Below are 24,165 nucleotides of genomic sequence, written 5' to 3'. Positions count from 1 at the left end.
AAGCATCATAGATGAACCATGCGACCATTCACTACGAGGCCTACTCATTTAAATATTACTTTTTTAAATTTCACCAAATTCATGGAATTTCAGATTTTTTAAAAAAGTAACCCTGTAATTCCTCAGTCGGAAGTCGGATCCGGAAGAAATTCGGGAATTCCGTGTGGGACCATAAGAACTTTCATTTGTCCCTAAGTTTGTAAAAGTTAGTCATGCCATCTCCGAGAAAACCTAGTGAGATTATTTGGCACCCATAGATACAATTTTCAACTCAACGAATTTAGTCGAATGATATTTGATGACCTCGGTTCAAATGTCAGTTTTCACAGTACATGCATGATTTTTCTGTATGAGAAAATAAATATCAGATAACAAATTAACAATCATTTAGTATTTCCATTGAAGTTCTATTAAAAGGAAACGTATGATGCATAAACTACTGGAACTAAGCATCATGCGTTTCCTTCTAATAGAGCTTCAATGGAAAAGCATTGTTGGTTTTAATTTCATTGTTGGAACAATCAAATATTGCGGTCGTTAAATTAAAAAAAATGTTTGTAAACATTCCTAACAATGTCGAAATGCTTTTGCAAACCAACTTATGGACACTAAATACAGTGAGGAAACTATTTGTAAATTCGACTTTTTCACAGGGGGGGCAATTTCAGTTTAGCCAACTTGCTTTCATGCATTTCGTATTGATTCGAACATTTTTCCAGAGCATTTAACCTTATGGTTCTTCGCCTTGCGTAGTCACAATTTACTTTGTAACCTACATATATGTAGGGTGGGTAATGGAACCCAAGTATGCTGCGTTAAAGATGGTGATATCAAGGATGGCTTTTATCGTATCAAAGAACGTTCACTGGCAACTCTTCAACGATTGAATCAGTGCCATCAAAGAGAGTTGGAAATCTTCGCAACAACAAAAACCCGGCATGGCACATTTAACATAGAATCGACACCAGTGCGAGAGCGAATTTCTCTCGATGACATTTCTGAGAATCAAAGGTTAGCACGCTGCTGTGGGGATCTTCTCTGAAGCAACAAACGGTCGCTTATTCTCGTTTCGCGATCCGATTCTATACAGGCAGTTGATAATTGCGATAGAATCATGTTACTATTGCCGCTTATTCTAACTATGTGCATATAATCTTTGTCTATGAAAATGTATGTGAATGATCCACACAAGGGTTTTGAAATATTGAAACCTAGTATGAGAATCATCAAGTTGAATCATCGACTCTATTTTCTGCGATAACTGTCAACTTGCGATTCTCTCTTGGGAAATTCTAAACAGCAACGATCATTCTCAGACTGTAATTTTTAAGGGCCGTGAAATACTCAAAGTATGAAGTGGAGCGAAGGAATGTAGAAAAATTCTCTCGCGGTTCATGCATTGAGAGACTCGAGTTCTTGTAGCATCTTCTACCGGATTGAAAATGTTGTATACAATATAGATAGTAATATAGCAGCTTCTGTCAAATTTTCGGCAATCACCAACACTGGGTGATATGACTCTTCACGCTATGTGTACCCTTACTGAGAAAACTCCATTTGAATTGCAAAAATAGAAATAATAGAAGGCCACTGTCTTCTATTAAGACACATATCATTACTGGGCAGGGCGGAACACTTCAATACTTCAATTGCTTTAGATAGTTCATTATCTGGGCAAAACATATTTTAGAATCTTACTGTACAAAAGTGAGTGCCTTTCAAATTTCCTTTCTGTTTCTCTTATAATGGATGTACAGTGCACCGGTAGTGGAAACGGTTTCGCCAGGTATGTGTCCAAAGATTGCTCAAATTTATCTATTGCAAAATTCCACATGTTAGCATATTATCTTCACATTCTCATCTGTGAGAGCAACAAGTCTCAATGAAATTCTTCAAATACCAGGCGACTAACGCTAATATAGATAGGAAGCAATTATACTCCTGTGAACGACATAATCTTGTCATCGAATAGTAGGGTGTTGTGCTTGTCAACATCGTATGATAACTTTAATTATTCCTATAAGAATAAGATAGCTGAGTAGTGATACACGTTATCTTTGTCATTTAATTTTAACATATTTTCCCAAATAAAAAGACATAAATTGAGACTAATGTCGTTTTCGCTTGATGCCAAACCTAACCCAGTTTTCACCCTAACTGCTGTCAAACCGTTTGCTTGAAGCTAGTTCCAAACCTAGTTTCAACGTTGTTGAACTGAAAATCTAGTCAGTTTCGAACTCGGTTTTTATATCAGGTTTGCTCAAACCCCCGTTGCTAAGTGCGAACCTAACACAGTTTCGCGAAAAGCGTATGTTTGATGAAATTACCCTGGATCAGTTTCAGTTTTCTCAAGCGAAAACGACATAATTTTTTTTTCGAATCTTGTTATTTCACTACTATTTGAATTACTCATTATCCTGCTTTGGGGGCTCCGGAATCTCGAGAGTTCCTTCCCAAAGGATTTTTTTTCTAAATTTTTATTAGTAAAATAAAACTCTTATCGAGTTCTTAGAAAATCTGTAAATATTTAACGTTGTTGATTACATCTGAGAATTTCGTAAAATGATTTATGCAAAGAATGAAATATGTTTTGAAATGCGATTTTGTCATTGATATCAGGGCTATTGCCCAAAAATTCGCACTATGTCCAATATAATAATAATGTTCGGAGTAGGTTTGTTAACAGCTAGGCAGACTATATCTGGAGACCGTAAAAGCCGTTTATTAACGTGACTAGTTACTTAAAACGGCAACTCAATCTCTCCGTTCGAGATGTCCAAGCAAGCTGTGAGTGTTGTATACTACAATACATTAGGCCAAAAAACGAACCAAACTGTAGACTTCTAGGATTGTGAACCATTTCGCGGTTAATTTTAACTTTTTGTTAAAATCTGACAGTTTTACTCTGAGCAAAGTAATAATTTTTATTGCAAATTTTGAACATATATTACGGATAAACTTCATTCACGGATAAATATATTAGGAGATAAAACTAAAATAGCGATTAGTTTTTAAATTGTGGGAACTGTATATTACACAGAGTAGCAGCAGACCTTATCCATACGCGCTCTTTTTATTGCGAGATCTCAATCTTAAAAGATAGCCATGCGCAGGTGAAGATCATTAGCTGCTCTCGTTCGCACATTCAAGTACCGCGTCAGGAATGGGTTCGTTCGTTCCTAACGCATTTAGCCAAGAACGGAGTTCGAGTGCTCCATTCGCATGAGAACAGGTGTAGCAACTTGTGCTAATTAACTCTCCGACAAGTCCCCGATCACAATATAATATTTATACAAATTTGTAATAATATTAAACCCTACATTTTTGGTTGTTGTGTTTTCTGAGACTTGTTCAATTACTTTCCTTGGCGTACGGTACAATTGTTCATAATTAGGTTTTCAAAAGCGGGGAAAAATATCTGTAATTGTTCAATCATTCTAAAGTTTTTTTTAACTACTTCTTGAAAATCCTGATGCGGTCTTGCTCAACACCACCTTAAAATTTATTTAAAATTGTATGCATGGTACATAAAAATCATTCAAATATGATCTAGAATTTAATATAGTAATTACGTTAGTAATTTTAATTATATTAAACTACTTTTTAAACTTGAAAATATTGATAATTGAAGTAATTTTTCACGCTTTTATGAATTTGATTCCGACAAATATTTTGATAGGTATTTTGTATTATCGAACCTAATTTGTCAAGATAAAAATATCCGAATTCTGGTTCGTCATCAATATCAAGTACACGAAAAATCTTTTAGATCTCAAACAACATGTAGGTTAAATAGTGGACTGCAAGTGCATACGTTCAATTAATACAGCAAACTACTTTGAATTTGTTAGATAAAATACATAACATTCAATATGTTTCCATGCAAAAAAAACAACACATTTGCTCTGAAAGTACAGGCTAAGATTTTATACGGTTATCCCATTCAAAATGGAAAAATCAAGATCAAACAATCATTAAATCGTAAACACTAGCAAAGATGAACTATTGTGATCTTTCCCAATAAAGATCACTACTGATCTAATCTTTTTAAGATCGGTTGATCAGTGATCGAATCACATCGATCAAAATCAATACTGATCGGTGGTGATTTGAGCTACTATTATCACTGATTCATGTACGAAAATCACATATGAGCAAAATCAGACATTAGTGCCCATCGATTTACATCTAAAATCGTTGATCCCAATGAGGGACGTGAAAATTAGTGACAACAATAATCCTACAGTAATTTGTAACTAAGGATAATGCGTGTCAATTGGACTTCAAAAATCGTGGAAAATTGAGATTTTGCATCTTTGGGAATTTAGGGGTTAACCTAGGTTAACCTCTAAATGATTATACCTGCATCGGCCAGTATTAGCCGAAAAGTTGAACTGTTTAAGTTTGCAATAAGCAGTTCAATTTGAACTGCTCTGCACTGACGAGTCTAAGACGAAACGTAAAGAAAAGTATCTTTGAGAAGTTTAGTGATGGATGATAAGGAATATTAAAGGAGTTTGTAAATCAGTCGGTGTTGAATAGTCGTTCGCACCGCACGCGTATAGCTCTTGGCTCGTGGAATTTTTTTCTGGCTACCTAGAGTTTCATTGATTCAAGGCTTCAGTCTTTTTCAAGGCTACCTGAATCACTAACAGTCTTTTTAAAGACTAACAATTAGTCAGCCTTTCTCAAGGCTATACAAAGAGTGATATTCTAATATAATCAGTCTTTTTCAAGACTAAAACATTAATCAGCCATTTTTAAGGCTAGCAATTCAAAGAATTTTTCTTCAAACTAATCAGTCTTTATTAAGACTATTTCAAAAGCAGCCTTTATCAAGACTTATCCAAACTAGAAGACTAATTTAGCCTAGTTAAATTATATTTTTCAAAAATGCCTGCGTCCAACCGGAAAGGCAATAAGCCTAATTTTTTTCTAATAGCATTCACGATCTTATAGAATCTGAATTTAAAAATAAAAGACAACGGACGGATTTCCCTTCCGTTGATCCTATGCCGTCTAACAATATTTACGAGATTCTTCCTGAATCCGATTGTAGCGACATAGAAAAAAATTCTTCAAAAATTCCCAAAATGGACGCTTGTCGTTCTGGGAAGAAACATCAATCTATGCCACCAGTGACGGTGATGATTTCCGACTTCAAAGCATTCCGTACTGAGCTTTCTACTTTTCTCCTGGAAGTAAAAGTCTCATTGATTGATTGATTGGAAGATTACGAAAGTCTTATTCGATATTTGTCCGAGAAACTTCATAAATTTTATTCATATGATATAAAATCAGACAGACCCTTCAAGGCTGTCTTGAAAGGCTTATCAAATGATCAAAGTATTGATGAAATTAAAAATGAACTCGGCCAAATCATCTTCTTCTAATGGCAGTCTACCTAGAAATATTCCTTCAATGCCATTCGCTTCTTTAAATGAAGTTGATTTAGGCGATATAACTGAAGTAAAATGATCTACCTACAGGATCAACTTTTTCAAATGATCATCCGAATGAATTCGACTTCATCACTTTTTGAAGCATTTCAAATCGGATGGCAATTCGCAAATAATATTATAATGAATTTAAAATTTAACAGTGATGTTAAATAATTATTTGAGTATTTTAAATTGGAATGCTCTATCTTTGAAATCGAGCGAAGATGAATTTTATAATTTTCACAAAATTCATATTGCCATTGTGACAAAAACTTATCTTAAACCAAATGTCAAATTGAAAAGTAATCCACATTATGTGGTTCATCGATTTGACAGGTTTACTGGAATGGGTGGTGGAGTTGCCATTTTTGTCCAACGGCAAATTAAACATCGAATTTTACCTTCTTTCAATACTAAAGTTATTGAAAGCTTGGGAATCGTAGTTGAAACCATTCATGGAATTTATTTCATCGCTGGAGCATATTTGCCATTCCAATGCACCGGCGAACAATTAAATTTCTTTAAAGGCGATTTGCAAAAACTCACAAGATATCGACCGAAATTTTTCGTTATAGGGGATTTAAATGCTAAGCATGTCCAGTGGAATTGTAGGTAAAATAACAGTAATGGTAAAATACTTCATAATCAACTCTCAGCTGGTTACTTCACAGTTCTTCATCCCAGTAATCCGACTTGTTTCTCTTCCGTGAAAAACCCGTCTACAATTGATCTGGTTCTAACAGATCAAAGTCACATTTGTAGTGAACCTATTATACATGCTGACTTTGACTCAGATCATCTTCCAGTAACATTCAGACTTTCCAACCAAGCTATAATTAATCCAATTAGTTCTATATTCAACTATCATAGAGCTAATTGGTTGGATTACAGATCTCACATTGAAAATCAGGTGGATCATGTAACTATTTTAGAAAATACTGCGAACATCGACACAGTAATTGATCATTTGAATCATTACATTATCGAAGCTAGAAATCTTTCAGTTCCCAAAGCTCAAACTAAATTAAATTCTCCTATCATCGATGACAATCTTCAACTGCTCATTCGGTTGAAGAATGTTCGTCGACGACAATATCAACGTTCTCGTGGGGACGGGTATAGCGTGATGGGATAGTCGATGCCTTTCACGCAACCCGCCTGGGTTCGATTCCCAACCCCGCACATAGGGTCAGAAAGATTTTATGGTCCGAAGAGGTGAATGACCTAAGATGTTAAAGCCTCTATAATTGAAACAAAAAAAAAACGTTCTCGTGATCCTGCTATGAAAAACATAGTCAAGGATTTACAAAAAGAAATTAAACATAGATTTACTCTTTTGCGAAATGAAAATTTCGCTAAAGAAGTTGAACAAATTAAACCATATTCTAAACCTTTCTGGAAACTTTCTAAGGTTCTTAAGAAACCTCAGAAACCAATTCATGCTCTCAAGGAAGGAAATCAAATACTTCTTACAAATGGCGAAAAAGCTCAAAAACTTGCTCAGCAGTTCGAGAGTGTACACAATTTTAATTTGAACGTTGTGAGTCCTATTGGACATGAAGTCTCACTGAAATATGAGCATATTTCAACCCAAGTGTTATCACACGATGATATTATTGAGACTAATTTTGATGAAATTAAATCAATTATTAGGAAACCTAAAAACATGAAGGCTCCTGGTAATGATGGAATTTTTAATATTCTTATTAAAAATCTTCCCGATGTTGCCTTGAGACTCCTGGTTAAAATTTTCAACAAGTGTTTTTCATTAGCTTACTTCCCAAAAAGACGGAGAAACGCTAAAGTAATTCCTATCCTCAAACCTGATAAAAACCCAGCAGAAACATCAAGTTATCGACCAATTAGCTTACTTTCTTCTATCAGTAAACTTTTTGAAAAAAATATCTTGTTGAGAATGATGTCTCATATAAATGAAAATTCAATTATTTAACCAGAGCAGTTTGGATTTCGTCATGAACATTCAACTACTCATCAACTTGTCAGAGTAACGAACATGATAAAAGCAAATAAATCTTCTGGGTTATCCACTGGAGTTGTTCTTCTAGACATAGAAAAACAATTCGACAGTGTTTGGCACAAAGGATTAATAGCAAAAATGTCTGATTTCCAGTTTCCTATTTATTTGATCAAAATGATTCAAAATTATTTAATTGATCGTACTCTTCAGGTTAGCTATCAGAATTGTAAATCTGAATTGCTACCCGTACGAGCAGGTGTCCCGCAGGGTTCGAGCGTAGCTCCAATCTTGTATAATATTTTCACTTCTGATCTTCCAAATCTACCCGTTGGTTGTCAGAAATCGCTATTCTGTGACGACACAAGTCTGTTAGCCACAGGTAGAAATCTAAGAGTGATCTGCAGTCGCCTACAAAGAAGTTTAAATATTTTCAGTGATTATCTGTCAAAATGGAAAATTAAACCAAATGCAGCAAAAACGCAATTAATTATCTTTCCTCATAAGTCAAGAGCTTATGAGCTCTTTTCTTAAACCAAACAATAATCACATTCTCAAAATGAATGGCTTGCAATTGACATGGTCTGATCAAGCTAAATACTTAGGTTTAACGTATGACAAAAAACTCACTTTCAAGGATCACATTGAAGGAATCCAGGCAAAGTGTAATAAATATATTAAATGTTTATATCCTCTTATAAACAGAAATTCTAAGCTTTAATTTATGAACAAATTTTCAGACCAGCCATGCTTTATGCAGTACCAATTTGGTCAAGTTGTTGTTCCACCAGGAAGAAAACGCTTCAAAGGATTCAGAATAAAATTCTGAAAATGATTTTGAATCGTCCTCCCTGGTTTAGTACAAATGAGTTACACAGACTCACAAATATAGATAGAACCATTAGATGTAATGTCACATAATATTATAAGCAAATTCCGACAAAAATCGATGCAATCTTCAATTGAATCGATTCGCTCTCTGTATTAGTTAGTAAGTTAGTATATAAGTTCCTTTTCCCCATTACACAATACAAGTAGGTTTAGAATTTTCCCCACACAAAAATCTCAGAATTGCGGAAGCAAATGATGTCCTCATGGTAACAACCAAATCATATATATATATATATATATATATATATATATATATATATATATATATATATATATATATATATATATATATATATATATATATATATATATATATATATATATATATATATATATACATATATATATATATATATATATATATATATATATATATATATATATATATATATATATATATATATATATATATATATATATATATATATATATATATATATATATATAATAGGGCTGAAAAGTCACCACTTGTGGCTGAACACCCAATTTAAATCTTAATAATTTAATTTTAACTCATATTCCAATAAATAGTTATAAAAAAAAGGAGTTTGTAAATCAATGATTTTCATCAATTTATATGTATGATACAAACCGTATTCGATTTCGCAACCTGTTGTTTAATTGCAATAAAATGAATACTAGATGAAAGGAATGGATGCTAGATGAAAGTTTTATGAAAATAATCAGATTGGATCGTAATCCAATTGATAATGTTACTCGATTTTACGTTTCGTCTTAGACTCATCAGTGCGTAGCAGTTTATGTTGAACTGCTACCTTCGACCTGACGGTTCAACATAAACCGCTAGGCAGACGTAAAGTTAATGCTATTTGCAAAACACTTCTTTGATATTACACCTAAGTGTAATATCAAAACCGACGTCCCGAACGAAACAAATTTCGGCTTGCCAGCCGTGTTAATTTTACAGTTTACGCTGCGCAATATCAATACGCATTTCAAAATTAGTAAAAAAATATACCACACCAAATAGTGATTATAGAGACAAAAGATTTCGTTTTACTTCCAGCTGGTTGATGCTAATGTTCATGCATTATCTAGATTAAACCCAATGAAATGCTATTTGACATGAATTTGATTTAAATAAGTAACTGGAGCGCAGTATTTGGCGCTGCGTTTCAATGGTGCGTTTGAATTGGTGTAGTCAAATCCTGCACTCCTGTTACTTCTGTGTATGGCCTTCAAGCTAAATAGGTTAATATTAATCAATTCCATAGCACGCTTTGTGACTGGACTTGTTTTTCTTATAGTTATAATATTATTCATCGCAGCATTTATGTTAATATAATTAGCAGTTTTTATTGATGATATTACTTCCACCACGACGGTATTACTAAATAAATTTCAAATACATCACAAAACGTGGAATTTCGATGCGACTGACGAGATAAACTCACTTAACGAGCTTGAAATTATTAATATCGGATAATCCATATCCGAGAAAATTGAACGGTAATCAGTTTTGACGTTAACGTCACTTATACCATTACATCACCGGAACTGTAAGTGACAGCCATTTGAACTTCAAACCTGTTTAATGAACACAGAGCAGCATTAAAACGAACCGAACTTTGTTGAAATGTTGATTCCGAATCAGGCAGTAATACTGATAACGATGAAGACATTTATAAATTCTATGTAAAATCAAAATTTATATTATCAAAAATCATTCGTTGCAGAATTCATTATAATATCTACAATAAATATGTGATATGAAAAAAAAACTTTGCTTATTTCCACCCCTGGAACGAGCCTAACGAGCTTGGATACGAATGTTGTAGTTGATTTGGTTAACTGTCGCACATTCAGCAAGTCAAAGTTCTGCATTGTTGACAAAGGTACAGGTGCTTAGCCTGTAGCTTTGGCTTCAGGTTAACGGAGGTAGAAGTTTTGTCTCAAATAGCCACCATCGCAAGGCATTCCGACAGTCAACAAGTGTGCAACGTTTGCTTTTACTAACAGTTATCTAACACTGGTGATAACCATCTTAGACTCCGCAATGCATGGTTGGATCAAATTACAACAGTTGTAATAATCAGAACTCAATCGCAAGTGGTGTTGTTTGAATATGTTTTCTCGTAGCACGTTAATAGCCACTTATCTATCTTTTCTTCTAGTAACGTGTGCGTGTGACACAATGTGATGCATCCTTTACCATTCTTAGCATGAAGCGGAGGGCAAACAGAAGCTAAAGTGAGCAATATAATTTCACTTCTTCGGTGCATGGGGAAAGTTGCTCAAGTAGTAAGAGGAGAGAAGCAGGATTCCCATACAACACGATAAAACGAACCCGATGGTAAAATGTTTATCATCAATCTTTGCTTCGTTGTGGATTGAAATAGTGCAGTGCTTTTCTGATATAAAACTCAGAACCATTTGTGCACCTCCCTTATGATATGTTTTGGTATATAGCTTGATGTGGCATGAGCATTCAAAAGTTCTGATTGATAGATAGTACATTAAATAACAAAAACCTAATACCATTGTTTACATTCTGTCTTGTAGCGGCTGGTGTAGACGTGTTTTTTTGAGCTCGGCGATTTTTATTAGTTTAAACAATGGAAGAATTTGTATTAAATTTTGCGTGAAAAATGAAATAAAGTGTAACCAAGTGTGCGAAATGTTACAGAGAGCCTACGGTGAGTCTGCTATGAAAAAACAAGTGTTTACGAGTGGTATAAGCGTTTCCAATATGGCCGCGAAGACGTTGAAGACGACGAACGCTCCGGTCGACCCAGCACGTCAATAATCGATGAAAGCACCCAACGTCACCAAGACAAAAATCGCCGAGCTCAAAAAAACACGTCTACACCAGCCGCTACAAGACAGAATGTAAACAATGAATACAGAAAATTTCACCATACATTAGGGACATATGTACCAACACAATAAAAAAAATTTTTGACCACCGGACTCCCCAGACGCGCACAATTAAAAACTTCCGGGAACTTTTTGAACAGAACTCGTACATACGCATGGTTTGGTTTTGAAAATTGAGCCATAAGAAAATCACTCGAAGTGATTAAAACAAATGTCAAAGTAGAGTTCAAGTGGAGATGGAGATCAATTTTCACAAACTAAGATTCAAATGGAATGTCCTTTGGTCCCATAGTATGTAATTGAATTTTATCGGGATCAAATTTTAGGCTTATGAGATAAATTGTGCATTACGAAAAAGGTGCTCTCGATTAGCTCAGAAACGCTTTAGCGGTTTTCTTAAATTTAGATTCAAATGATGTATAGTAAAATAGCCTTTCTTAAATTTAGATTCAAATGATCTACCTTATGATCAAAAAAGAACCGGAATTTTATTCAAAAACGCAAAATTTCAATTTTTAATAAATTTCTTTATTATCGCCTTCAAAGTACTCTCCTCCTGCGGCAATACATGCATGCTAACGCTTGATCCAATTTTCCTTACAAGTTTTATAGGCCGCCGAAGGGATGGCATTTAGTTCACGCAGCGAATTCTCTTTTATGGTCTCTATGGTCTCAAAACGCGTTCCCCGCAATGGCAATTTGAGTCTGGGGAAGAGGAAAAAGTCACACGGGGCCATATCTGGAGAGTACGGTGCTTGGTTGATGATATTGGTTGAGTTTTTGGCCAATGACTGCGACACAACCAACGCCGTCATTCACCTTTTTTGGCACCAGTCGAGAAGTGACGCATTTCAAACCCAATTTCATTATATTTCATCCGGATCCAACTTCCGATTCCGGAGTAACGTTTTAAAATGTGCCAAATAATGAAAAAAAGTTCACTTGATTTTCTCAGAGACCACTCGACCAATTTTCACAAGCTTAGATTCTACTGCAAGTTAGAAGCTTAGATTCTAATGAAAGATCTCACAATCTTATAGTACCCAGTCAAACTTTATCCAGTAGCGGCTTCCGGATCTGGAATTGCAGGCAGATAAGTATAAAAATTTTAACCTCGAGAGCGTATCCCTAAACAAGACACTAGAAAAATCGAGTAAAATACTTCCAACTAGCCTTGTAATTCTTCAGTTGAGCAGATCTTGTTAGTTGATCACTAAATACCTTGATTACGGACATACCGGATCTCAGGTCTTGGTTCCGGAAGCACCAAAAAGTAATCGTATACTGCAAACTTCAGAATTTTTTGGAAACGGCTAGATTGATTTTCACAAATTCAGATTCAAATGAAAGGTGTAATGGTCCCAAAAGTAAATGTATGATAGTGTGTTTGAAATCGAAGCCCGTCAGTTATTCAAAATATTCCTCAAAACTATTTAAAAATTGAAACATTAATACTGATTTATGCCCATATAATCGTTCTTGTTCTAATTCAAGATGCAAAGAAAAGTTTTATGAGGAATCGTTTAGTACACGGATAAAAATCCATTGCCACATCTTTCAAGCAAATTTTCATGATATCAATCATTTTGCTCATGAAATTCCATAAGTAGACATGGTTCATGATTTCATGATTAAAAAATCATGGTACAGGCAATAGATTTTTATCCGTGTAATATTTATGAAAATATTGGTAATGTGAGAAAGGTTTAATTACACCACTAGGTGGAATCAGGAAAGGTTTTTATTCTGGTATCAGCAATTGAAGGCTCTAAGTTCTCAAAATCCAAAATGGCTGTTCCGTGTCTTTGATTTTTGCCTTTCTCATATAGAAAGGTTATGCAATCACTGTGAAAACCGACTTTTGAACCGAGGCCCGGAGGGCCACGTGTCATATACCATTCGACTCAGTTCGTCGAGTACGCAAAATGTATGTATGTGTATGTGTGTATGTGTGTGTGTGTATGTGCGTATGTGTGTATGTTACGTTTTTTGCACTTACTTTTCTCGGAGATGGCCGAACCGATTTTCACACTTAGATTCAAATGAAAGGTTTTGTGGCCCCATACAAAATTCCTGAATATTATTTGGATCCGTTCTGGAATTATGGATCCAGTTCTGGAATTATGGAGTAAAATGTGCGAAAAATTGTGAAAATAAGTGCACTAACTTTTCTCAGAGATGGCTGAACCGATTTTCACAAACTTAGATTCAAATGAAAGGTCTTAGGGTCTCATAAAAAATCCTGGATATGATTTGTATCCGACTTCCGGTTCGGGAGTTATGGGATAAAATGTGCAAAAAAATGAAAATATGTGTTCTAACTTTTCTCATAGAAGGCGCGACCGATTTTCACAAACTTAGGTTCAAATGAAAGGTCCTATGGTCCCATACGTCATGCCCATTCCTGAATTTCATGCGGATCCGACTTCCGGATCCGGAAATATAGGGTAAAGTGGGTTAAAAATTGTATACCATCACTGAAAATGGGGAAAAATCTTAAAAGAATTTATAAATCGACCTCAAATATTTTCCAATTGATAGTTTTTATCAGTAGACGGTCAAACAAACCGATTTCGGTTATTTTTTTAAGAATCGAAGAAAATTATTTTGAAGAATACCACAGTATTATAAATGATAGTATGGTTGATATGAGAAAGGCATCATTACACCACTAGGTGGTTAAAACAGGTTCTTTTCAATTATATTATTTCAAATATTTTCGGAATGGATTCGACAAGCAGGATTCAAGACTAATGTCATATTAAAACCTAAAATTAGCTTTATAATGCTAGTGTCTTACCATTTGTTGCTTATTTTTTCAAAGTTAATCTTATCGATGAGTGAGTTTGAGAATTGCATTTTTAATGTCCTCGTGATACATCGTGTCTCGTTTACAACCCTATAATTTTTCTCTTACTTCCGTAGCAATGACAACATTTGTTTGGAATTTCGTTTATTACAACCAGTAGTCTAATTAATAATATCAATTTGAATCGATTTGTTAGAAGCATCATAAAAGCAATCAACTACATTTGCTCCTAAATGCTGACGGTGTTCCCGCGTATCTTAATATATGTATAATTCAAATCATGCGATAAATTAATAAAATGTTGAATGGTTAAAAATTTAATGGAAACTAAAATCGTCACAGCGTTTCAGTGACAGTCCGGATAATTACTTTAATCACCTGGATGTCAGGTTAGTACTATTTCCACTACATTGATTTTATGTGATATAGAATAGAAATTTGTGTACCCTGATTATGTTAAACTGAGCCATACGCGAGTGACGACATTTGAATTAAATTTATAAAAGGTTGGCTTTTGCATATGTGTATGACGACAACGCGAGGATTTTGATGGTATCGTTCACTGTAAATGCATACCAGACGATATAGGAAGAAAATCAATACTACGAGCTTAATCTTGAATTCGACAGTTGTATATGAATCTATCAACACCCATGCATGGGCTCGAGATTTACTTCACAGCCATCAAATTTCGATTTGCAAGATCGAATATTGTGCAGAGGATTAGCTTTGCCTCTTCCTTTGTTTCTATGCCTTTTTCTTTTGCTGACAATCCTTTAGATTTATCACGTTTTTGACACCTGTTTGACACAGTTGGATTACAACAATGTGAAAGTCAAATTCTACATTCGAACAAAGAAGACACACATGCGTCTCTAATATTAGCTCATATCTGTCACAAGTCAAATCTAGTAATCTGAGTGGCTTGAAATTTGCTCAAATATTCGAGTGGAATAATTGTCAGCCATGTAGAATAGCAGATGCTTAGTACAGAAAATGATTATAATGACTGTTTTTATGCTACATTTTGATGGGGATATTACCATTCTGCTTCGAAAGACTTAGCCGGCAAATTTTGTAAGTACGGAATAATTGCATGACTAATGCTATGATCCAACTGACTCAATGAGAATCTTGCCAGTTCGTTATTTACAATCAATAGCTTTTCTATTTAAACGACTTAGAAAAATTAAATTCGCCTATAATAACATATTGTGGAATCAGAACAAATTGGCTCAAATGGCAAGTTCCCCTTGATATTTGAAGATTTGTGCCATATTGTGGAAAGGGTAATTTGAATGGATTTATATATTCATCAGTGCTTGGCGATGGCGAAACGCGAAGAAGTAGAAACAAAATATGTGTTTTGGCGCAAACCAACAAAACCCCTAAATGTTGTTTTATATGTTATATGAGTGCCGGATTTTCGTAATAGTCAAAATCTCCAAAATAGAACTCATGTCGATTTATCAGAGATGACTGGACCAATTTTCATAAAATTATTATAAAAGGAAAAATATGATAGCATAATTAAATGTTACAAAATTTTATTGGAATTTGACTTCCGGTTTGTGGCCTGTTATTCTTTGGTCACAATGTTGTTCCTTTGGTCACTGAGTCCAGCTTGTATATATATATGTCAAATTTTGTAATATTTTTGGTTATATCAATTGTCAGTAAATATCTAAGTAGAATTCAAATGTCAATCGCGTTTCTACTCCGTGTTTACACGTTTGAGTCACGTTTAAGTTCTGCTTAATAGCCTAGGTTGGTGTTGAAACTAGGGTTTTGTTGATTTATTTATTTATTTCCATTTATTTATATGTTAGTTATTTATCCTATTTATTATTTATTTATTCTATTTATTATTTATTTATTTACATTTATTTATTGTTTATTTATATATTTACAATCATTTATTTACACTATTTATTTATTTATATTATTCATTTATTTACATTCGTAAATTCACATATTTTTACCTTTTTTTATAAATATAAAAAAAAAGGTATAGAATTCGCTCAAACTTTAGAAATTTTTTCCGGGGCCCGGGGGACCGAAGGTCATATACCAATCGATTCAGCTCGACGAACTGAGCAAATGTCCGTGTGTGTATGTGTGTGTGTGTCTGTATGTGTGTTGTCAACTAAGAGGTCGAGATCTCAGAGATGGCTGGACCGATTTTGATCAAACTAGTCGCAAATGAAAGGTCTCCCCGTCACCCAGAACACTATTGAATGGTTTTGAGATCGGATGTTTACTTTTTGAGTTATACACTCGCGACACTCGACACTCGCGATCGGTTAATAGTGCCCAGTACCACTCACTGGGTCTTCCTCACGCGAAACAGAGGCCTCCGATACAGATAGGCCGAGTTGCTGTTCCACCGCCCCGAAAACTATTTAAATGTGTACTACATGGAATGAGAAGTCCAGGGTCTATTATATTATTTACTTTTTTATTCTTCAGTATAATCTCCATCTAGAGCGATACACTTGACCCATCGGTCTTCTAACATTTTGATGCTCTTTGAAAATGAAGATTTGACAAGGCCTTCAAAATAGGCTTCCGTTTCTGCAATGACCTCGTCATTCGACGAAATTTTTTTTCCCTGGAGAAACGTTATCAGGTTTGTTTGGTCGCTGGGGACCAGATCTGGAGAATAAGGGGAATGGTGGATCAACGTACTGCCAATCATTCAATTTCACCGTTGCTATGTTATTTAAACACTAGAAATTTGGTATTGGGCTATCTAGAGGGTCGTTCTCAACAAAAATATACACGATTCAAAACTATTCACGTCTTTTCTGTGAGAGGTTCGGGACTTTTCATTCCATGTAGTAGGTCTGGTCAGTTGATTAAAAACTGTTTTAATCCACCTAGTGGTGTAATGATCCATTCCTCATATACAAAATTGATACAAAATATAATCTAGAGATTTAACCACTACTTCCGGTATTTTCGGAGCTGGATTTACGGAATCCAGTATAACTCCGAGATCCGGTATAATTCTATAACAAATTCATACTGATATACTGGTTCCAGATTCTCAATTCCGGAATCACCGAAAGTTATGATTAAAATGTTCGAAATTGAAAATCACTCCGATCTATCTTATAAATGATAATGTGTTATTCATAGGGACGAGTATAGCGTGATGAGTTAGTCGATGCTTCTCACGCCACCCACCTGGGTGCGGTTACCAATACCGCACATAGGGTCAGAAAGTTATATGAATTAATTCTACAACATTGTTAATATTTTAGATTGGCGGTTCAATGTATAGGGTACTGGTCTTTACAAACCAGTTGCCGTATGTTTGAGCCCCGACCTGGATGCGTAGTGTCAGTAGAATCGTAGCACCAGCCATGCAATGGTATTCTGGTTTACTGGTTTACCCACTGGAGTTGTTCTTCCAGACATAGAAAAGGCATTCAACAGTGTTTGGCACAAAGGTCTAATATTAAATAAAAATGTCTCACTTCCAGTTTCCTATTTATTTGATCAAAATTATTTATCGGATCGTACTTTCCAGGTTAGCTATTAGAGTTGTGAATTATGTCCTAATGGTAATAACCAAATCAAGTAAATAATAGGACTGTAAAGTCATCAGTTGTATACCGAACTAAAATATTAAAATCAAAGCCTTGGGGAATTTGACCTTCTGTTTCAACAGACTTCGCAGCTGATTCATAGCGTACAGGATCATTGCATGGCTGGTACTACGATCCTACTGACAGACACTAAGAATCATTTCACGTCGGGGCTCGAACATACGACAACTGGCTTGTAAAAGACCAGCGCCCTATGCATTGAACCACCAAATCGGCAAATGGTTGATTATTTAACGAAGTGAATAATTCCCGCCTAACATTTTGTACCGAAGCCGTTCCTTTATCCCACCCACAAAACCATTTTGAACTACATCGAGAGCATTGTCTTTACCCAAGAAGCACGGTTTAAATCGAGTAGTCCTTTTTCCAGAGTTCAATCTACCTTTCCCTCTCATCGTGCTTATGCGGTGAATGAGCCGCGACCGAAAAACACGTCGTTTTCAGTCGAAAAAGAAGGCGATGCTCACAGTTTTCATTGGTTACAAGGGTGTGTTGTCGCCGAAAAAGACCAGACTTATGAGCAAACAACTCGTGGATCTTGCACCACGATAATGCACAGTCACACAGCTCCCTGCGACTTCTTCCTATTCGGTCGACTCAAGAAACCGCTCCGTGGAACGCGTTTCAGCACCCGAGATGAGGTTATGGAATAATTGCAGATGGCTCTGATGGCCATACCGAAAACTGAATATGAGAAATGTTTTGAGGATTGGAACATGCGCTGGCATAAGTGTGTTGCAGCCGAAGGGGACAATATCAATTTTGATGAATAATCATGTATTTTTAATTATCTAAATGAATTCCGAGAACTTTTTGATCAAGGTAGTATTTCCACGAGACATCGTTCTGGGCTGGGATTAGTTTCTGAAGTTTTTTACAAAATATATAAAATTTTCAAAAAGGTTTAGTATATGGTGTCGTACTGTACCCAAATTTCGAATTTTTATGTATTTTTCCTGAAAGTTAGTTTCCTCTATAAGATCAAATTCATGCTTTTTGCTAAACCGTATGTAATTATATTTTTTACCTTCAATTCTGAAATACTACTTTCAAAAATGATTGAAATCATCAGTATTTAAAAAATATAACAAATTTAATTGTTCATTGAATAGTGAATAAAACATCCATTATTTTTGTGCCGGAGTCTAATTAAAAAGTTGCAAATCCTCAACATACCCAACGAAAGTTTCCTTTGATTCGCATATTAAATTTTGCAGATCTGAAACTAAACAATAACAATAATTTGATACACTTACGTTTACAGTTTTAAAGTTTTTTCGTCGACTGAAGCCAAAAATTTAATCATTCGTCAGAAGTCAGTGTGCTTTGAATTTCAAATCTGATTATCTCGAGAACGGTTGCTTTTCGAAGAGAAACAGTCACCATCAGGAAATTTATTGCTCTTGAGCTGTAGAATTATGTTCTAGTGTTTAAAGGACTATTGTTCACCAAAAACGTAAATTTCATAACGTTTATATTTTTAAACTACACTAATAAAATAAACGTCACAAGTTGATTTTAATAACAAGTTTTAAATAAAAATGTGGCAAAATTTATTTTTTTTCCGATAAATGTTTTAGTTTAAAAAAGTACTTTTCAAAAGTGCTCACTTGATTGCCTGTAAATTCTTCTTCGACATTATGTTTGTACAACTGGTAGTTACATTTAAAAAATCTTAGTTCTTTGAATTACATTTCTCATTATAATGGTTCTAGGTGACATCCAAAGTTTAAATTAAAAGAATATCAAAAAATAAAATTATATAAAATTTTTTCAACATTATCTTGTTTGTTTTATTTTCTAACTCTTGAAAAGCATTTAACTTTTTTTGGTGTCCGTCCAGCCTCTCTATCCGTGCTAAGTTAATGGTTTGCCTTAAAGAAGACGTACACAACGTTTCATTCAAATCAGAGCTAGTCGATCAAGATGTTTTTACATTTTCTGTAGGTAATTTATCGAATGATTCAGTGGTTTCCCAACCCAAAAATAAACCCAACGGAAGAAAGACTGATCAAAAACTATTCAAAATGGAGGCATCCAAAAATACTCCTTCAAATAAATAAACTTAGATCTTCAATGGCAAATGCAAATTCTTCTCCAATCCAGGGGTTAATACTATATCTTCATCTCTGTGGTCTTATATTGCAAGCATGCACTAAGCAATCCACATCCAATCATCATATTTCCTAGATAGACTTAACCGAAAAATCGCTTGAATAATTTGGATCACAATACACACAATCCGATTCTAGAGACATGGGACTCTTATTACTTAGAGGATACAAAAAAATCATTTACAATAGTTCGTTTGGGATTCATTCATGATATCCTTGAATATGACATTTTTTCATCTGCTGAATGTTTAACTTGATAAAACAAAGAATCCCTATTCATGGGTCATGGCCATTGATTGATTTTGAGAAATGTGATACCCGCCAACGTTAAAACAAAATTAACTGAGTCTTTCTGCATCATCATCCTTTGATTTTCATTCATCCTTCCCTAAAAATCATTTTTTAAGTTTAGAGTTATTTTCATGACATTTCGTAGCATAAAATTGTATGTGAAATTACATACATATTCCTTTATTTTTGAATCTACTTTCACAAACTATAAAGCATTGATTTGAAATTTGGCATATCAACGAGCTATCGGATCAGAGTCGACTCGAAAATTCAATTAAACATTCAGATTCTCAGTCCCAACAACTATTGGTTCCTGGAATTTTGTCTGGCTACCTAGAATTGTTTCGATTTTTATAGTCTTTTTCAAGGCTACCAGAATAACTATAATTTTTTTCAAAGATAAATAATTTATCTGCCTTTTTAGAGGCTTATTACCCAAAGAATTATATTCCGAGCTAATCTCCACTAATTCAATATGTTTTATGCTATAAAAATAAGCTCTTCTCAAGACTTCAAACTAAGAATATATCGCAAGACTTATTTGACCTAGTTAATTTGAATACTTCAAAAATAATCGGGCCCTCTCAGCAAGGCAGCAAGCCTAGAGTTAAAAATAAAAAAAAGACGGAGAGACTCTCCCGTTAAACCAATGCATTTTAATATTCTAAAATCTCCCAGGAACTTTATCCGATACACTTCATTCGAAGATCCCAAAACCGTTCTTAGACGAGAATCGTATATCAAAGACTTCGTATATCGTATATCTTGGACTCGAAAATGAAGATATCACTATTTGTTGAGTGATAGTGTTCAGTGTTTTTTCCAAATATTCCAGCATGTTTCTCTTTTGCGAAAACCCCATTTACAATTATTCTGGTCCTAACTAATCAAAATCATGTTTGTTGTGAACTAATTACACATTGACTCAAACCAACTTTCAATAACGTTCCGAATTTTAAATAACTAATCCTATTAATTGATAAGAATGCAGATATGTCAATAGAATATACTAAACCTGATGGTTTCACTCATTTTTGAAAGTAGTATTTCAGAATTGAAGGTAAAAAATATAATTACATACGGTTTAGCAGAAAGCATGAAGTTGATCTTATAGAGGAAACTAACTTTCAGGAAAAATACATAAAAATTCGAGATTTGGGTGCAGTACGACAATCGAAGAAATGATGTGTTTTAAGCACCGTTTTCAACTAAAATAGTGTACAATCGCTTTGTAAAACCTACTTCTGAAAGTTTCAGTCTAATACCTGAAAAAAGCAAAAAAAATATGTTCCTCATAACAGAAACTAGAAAACATTTTTTATATACATTCTGTTTTATGCAATTCTCTAAAATACGACAAAGCAGAGCTAGCGAATGAATATAATTTGATTACACCTAGTAGTTTAATGATTTAATTCTCATATTACTCATACCCTTATCCAGGGCCGCCAAGAGATTTAAAATTATTTCTTATTCTTCATAAGAAAGAAATAATCTATAACCAAAATTTGTTCTGCGACCGATCTACACATTTTCCCGGATCCATGCACAAATAGCACGCTTAGTCAAATCTGAAAAAAAAAAACGCGCCCGATGGGTCTCATCGGCCGAGTACAGATAGGCCTTAAGGTGCAATTAATGCGAGAGTCGCGTTTTGGCGTGATAAATACACGGAGTGTTTGATCTCATGTATAGGGGCCCGTAACAGTGTAACCCCTCCCGGGCCCGTATTTTCTCTCGGTGGCACTGCCCTCATTAATATTACTGAGGCATTCTTCAAAAAACTGTTCCTTGAACAAAACCAGTAACTTTTGTTCGGACGAAAACCAGTATGACATACGAATTGGAACAGCTTGCGCCACATTCAGGAGAATTTCTCCCTCTTTGGGATTCTTGAAATTTTAAACATTCATCACCCTGTAATTCCGGAACCGAAAATCGGATTCATACTAAATTCATGAATCCCGCATGTAACTGTAAGACCTTTCATTTGAGTCTAGTTTTGTAAATATCATTTAAGCCATCTCGGAGAAAAGTGAGTGAGATTATTTAACGGATACACCCACACACACTTGACGAACTGAGTTTATAAAAATATGAGATTTAATATAATTTAATAAATTTTCAAGTGGCTGCATATCCTTTCTTAATGAGAATGGCAACAATAGTTTTTAATTACAGGAATACGTAAAATTACAGTTGAATCAATTAACCTACAATCTATCAATGAACAACGGATTTCCTAGAGTGGACGTATTAGAAGGTTCTATCGATTCAAGCAGAGACATAATAGCGAGTTATTTTGAAGAATGGATGGATCAGAAAAATGCTAGTTTCAGTATAAATAATCAAGATTAATGCAAATTTTAAACCTCTAAAAAACAAAAACCATGATATTCCAACATTTTCAAACTTACGTTTTTCTAGATTTCAATTGGAGATCATCGTAATATTCTTTTTTCACTACTTGTTAGTTCGAAACATTAAAACATAAGAAAAGTTTACAATCAGCATGCTAGTTGGGAAATCCTTAAAAATGATAGTTTTTAAATGGAATTTGAACATAAATTTCGATTACGTGATTTCATTCCACATTTTGGTTCGACTTCAATACAATATGTATCATTTATTTTGACTGATGACGACAAAAGATTATCATCGAATAATTACAGACAGTGAACATTTTTTTGTTCTGATAAAAAAACTTGCTTCAAAGTAAAGTTTCATGCTCTCTATCGATAATTAAACACCAATAGAGGTTGCTCAAGCGAAGATAATTATCTTGAAGATCGTGCTAAAATAACACTAACTAAAAGAATTTGAAAAAGGTAAAACAAAAAAATATTTTTTTTCAATCTGGCGTAGATATGAATTCCGACGACCAAGTTATAGCAACAAGTGGAATCCGGAACAGAGTGATTCCATTAGTTCGGTCTGACTGTTTTAATATTTTAATCGTGTACCTCACATGGTGGGAATGTTTTTCTCATTCACATACAGCCATAAAATTGTTGGTTGCGGTTTGTGATATACAATCCGGTGTGGTTTTCCTATGCATACAGTATAAAATCGTTAACAGTTTGGTGTTTTTTTTGCACTGTGGGTTAACTCAGGAATCAGAACTGAATTTAGAATATAATAAAAAACTGTCATCGTTTCTTTCATAGGACGTTTTTTCGAGTCGGAAAACTCAACCAGTCGAATGCATTATGCTTTTGGTACACACACACACTTGTTTTCTTTTATACAGACATTCACTATTGAAGATGCTTAGAAATATACTTTTCACTAAACTGTTGAATTATTTTTTTATCTTTTTGAAAAACTAAAAAAAAATCGAAGAAGTGTTCACAAAATTGTAAAGCCGTTATTTATTTTTACCTTTTTGTTGAACTTAAAAATCACTTCACTTTACTCTAGCTAACTTTTTTTTGGACACTGGATACAATTGATGCTTGTTCTTCAGCTATCAGGATTCGCTCCCACCGTTTATTGTTTAGGTGTTTCCCTCTCGGTTGGTACGAGCTTTGTGTCATTAGCAGCATAGAAGCACACGTATTTATAAAGCAACACGCCGAAAAAGGAGCACCTTTTCTTCGGTTGTTATTCCGATGCTACGATGACGATGTTGCCACACTGTTGCTTCTCGTCGTGCTATCGTTTATGTTCCATGTGGACTTATGCTGCTACCGGTAGTTGAAAGGTGGTCGATGTGTGCTTGTGTTTGCAATACAATTTTTGTCGAACGACGAGCAAGGAGGCATCTGTGAAACATAGTGACATCGGAAAAATCGCGCGCGCGTAGTAAAAAGCATAATTAATTCATAGTTGAATGCAGAAAGGAAAACGCGCCAAACGGATACTTCATTTGTGCAACAACAGAGTGTCACACGACATCGTCGATACAGTTGTACATGTTTAAAATGAATTGGATTTGCTTTGCTGCGATGCTTCGTAAAATCTGCTAACGGGCAAAACTAGAAATTGATCCTCATGGCATGATGGTTGAAACCACTCTGCAAAGCACCTAGCGGAAGGATTCATAAATCATATCAATTGACGTTAATCATCGCTTATTGTTTGCGTAGTATTTTGCTACCGATTTGTTTTGTTGGGATTTGTTTCAGCTATTTGTAATGCGAAAATAAATAGTAATAATATGTAAATGATTGCTATATGGTGCGTCTCGTTG

At 34.5% G+C, this 24,165-nt stretch overlaps 1 protein-coding gene across 5 annotated transcripts in view; it reads right to left on the bottom strand.

Annotated features, from left to right (window-relative positions):
* Positions 1-23,520, bottom strand: part of LOC131433138 (short neuropeptide F) — a 91,760-nt gene extending 68,240 nt beyond the window's left edge. For 4 of the 5 annotated variants that reach the window (XM_058599973.1, XM_058599979.1, XM_058599977.1 and 1 more), the window contains exon 1: positions 23,355-23,518. The gene's annotated coding sequence lies outside the window, so the exon portion shown is untranslated. Of the gene's footprint in view, positions 1-23,354 lie in introns of all 5 variants that reach the window. The other variant, XM_058599980.1, reaches the window with a different exon arrangement.
* Between the last annotated feature and the right edge of the window lie 645 nt (positions 23,521-24,165).

The sequence above is a fragment of the Malaya genurostris genome, chromosome 2 (assembly GCF_030247185.1).
Source record: "Malaya genurostris strain Urasoe2022 chromosome 2, Malgen_1.1, whole genome shotgun sequence".
In the NCBI taxonomy this organism is placed as follows: Eukaryota; Metazoa; Arthropoda; class Insecta; order Diptera; family Culicidae; genus Malaya; species Malaya genurostris.
This window is presented reverse-complemented; position numbering and strand designations above follow the sequence as displayed.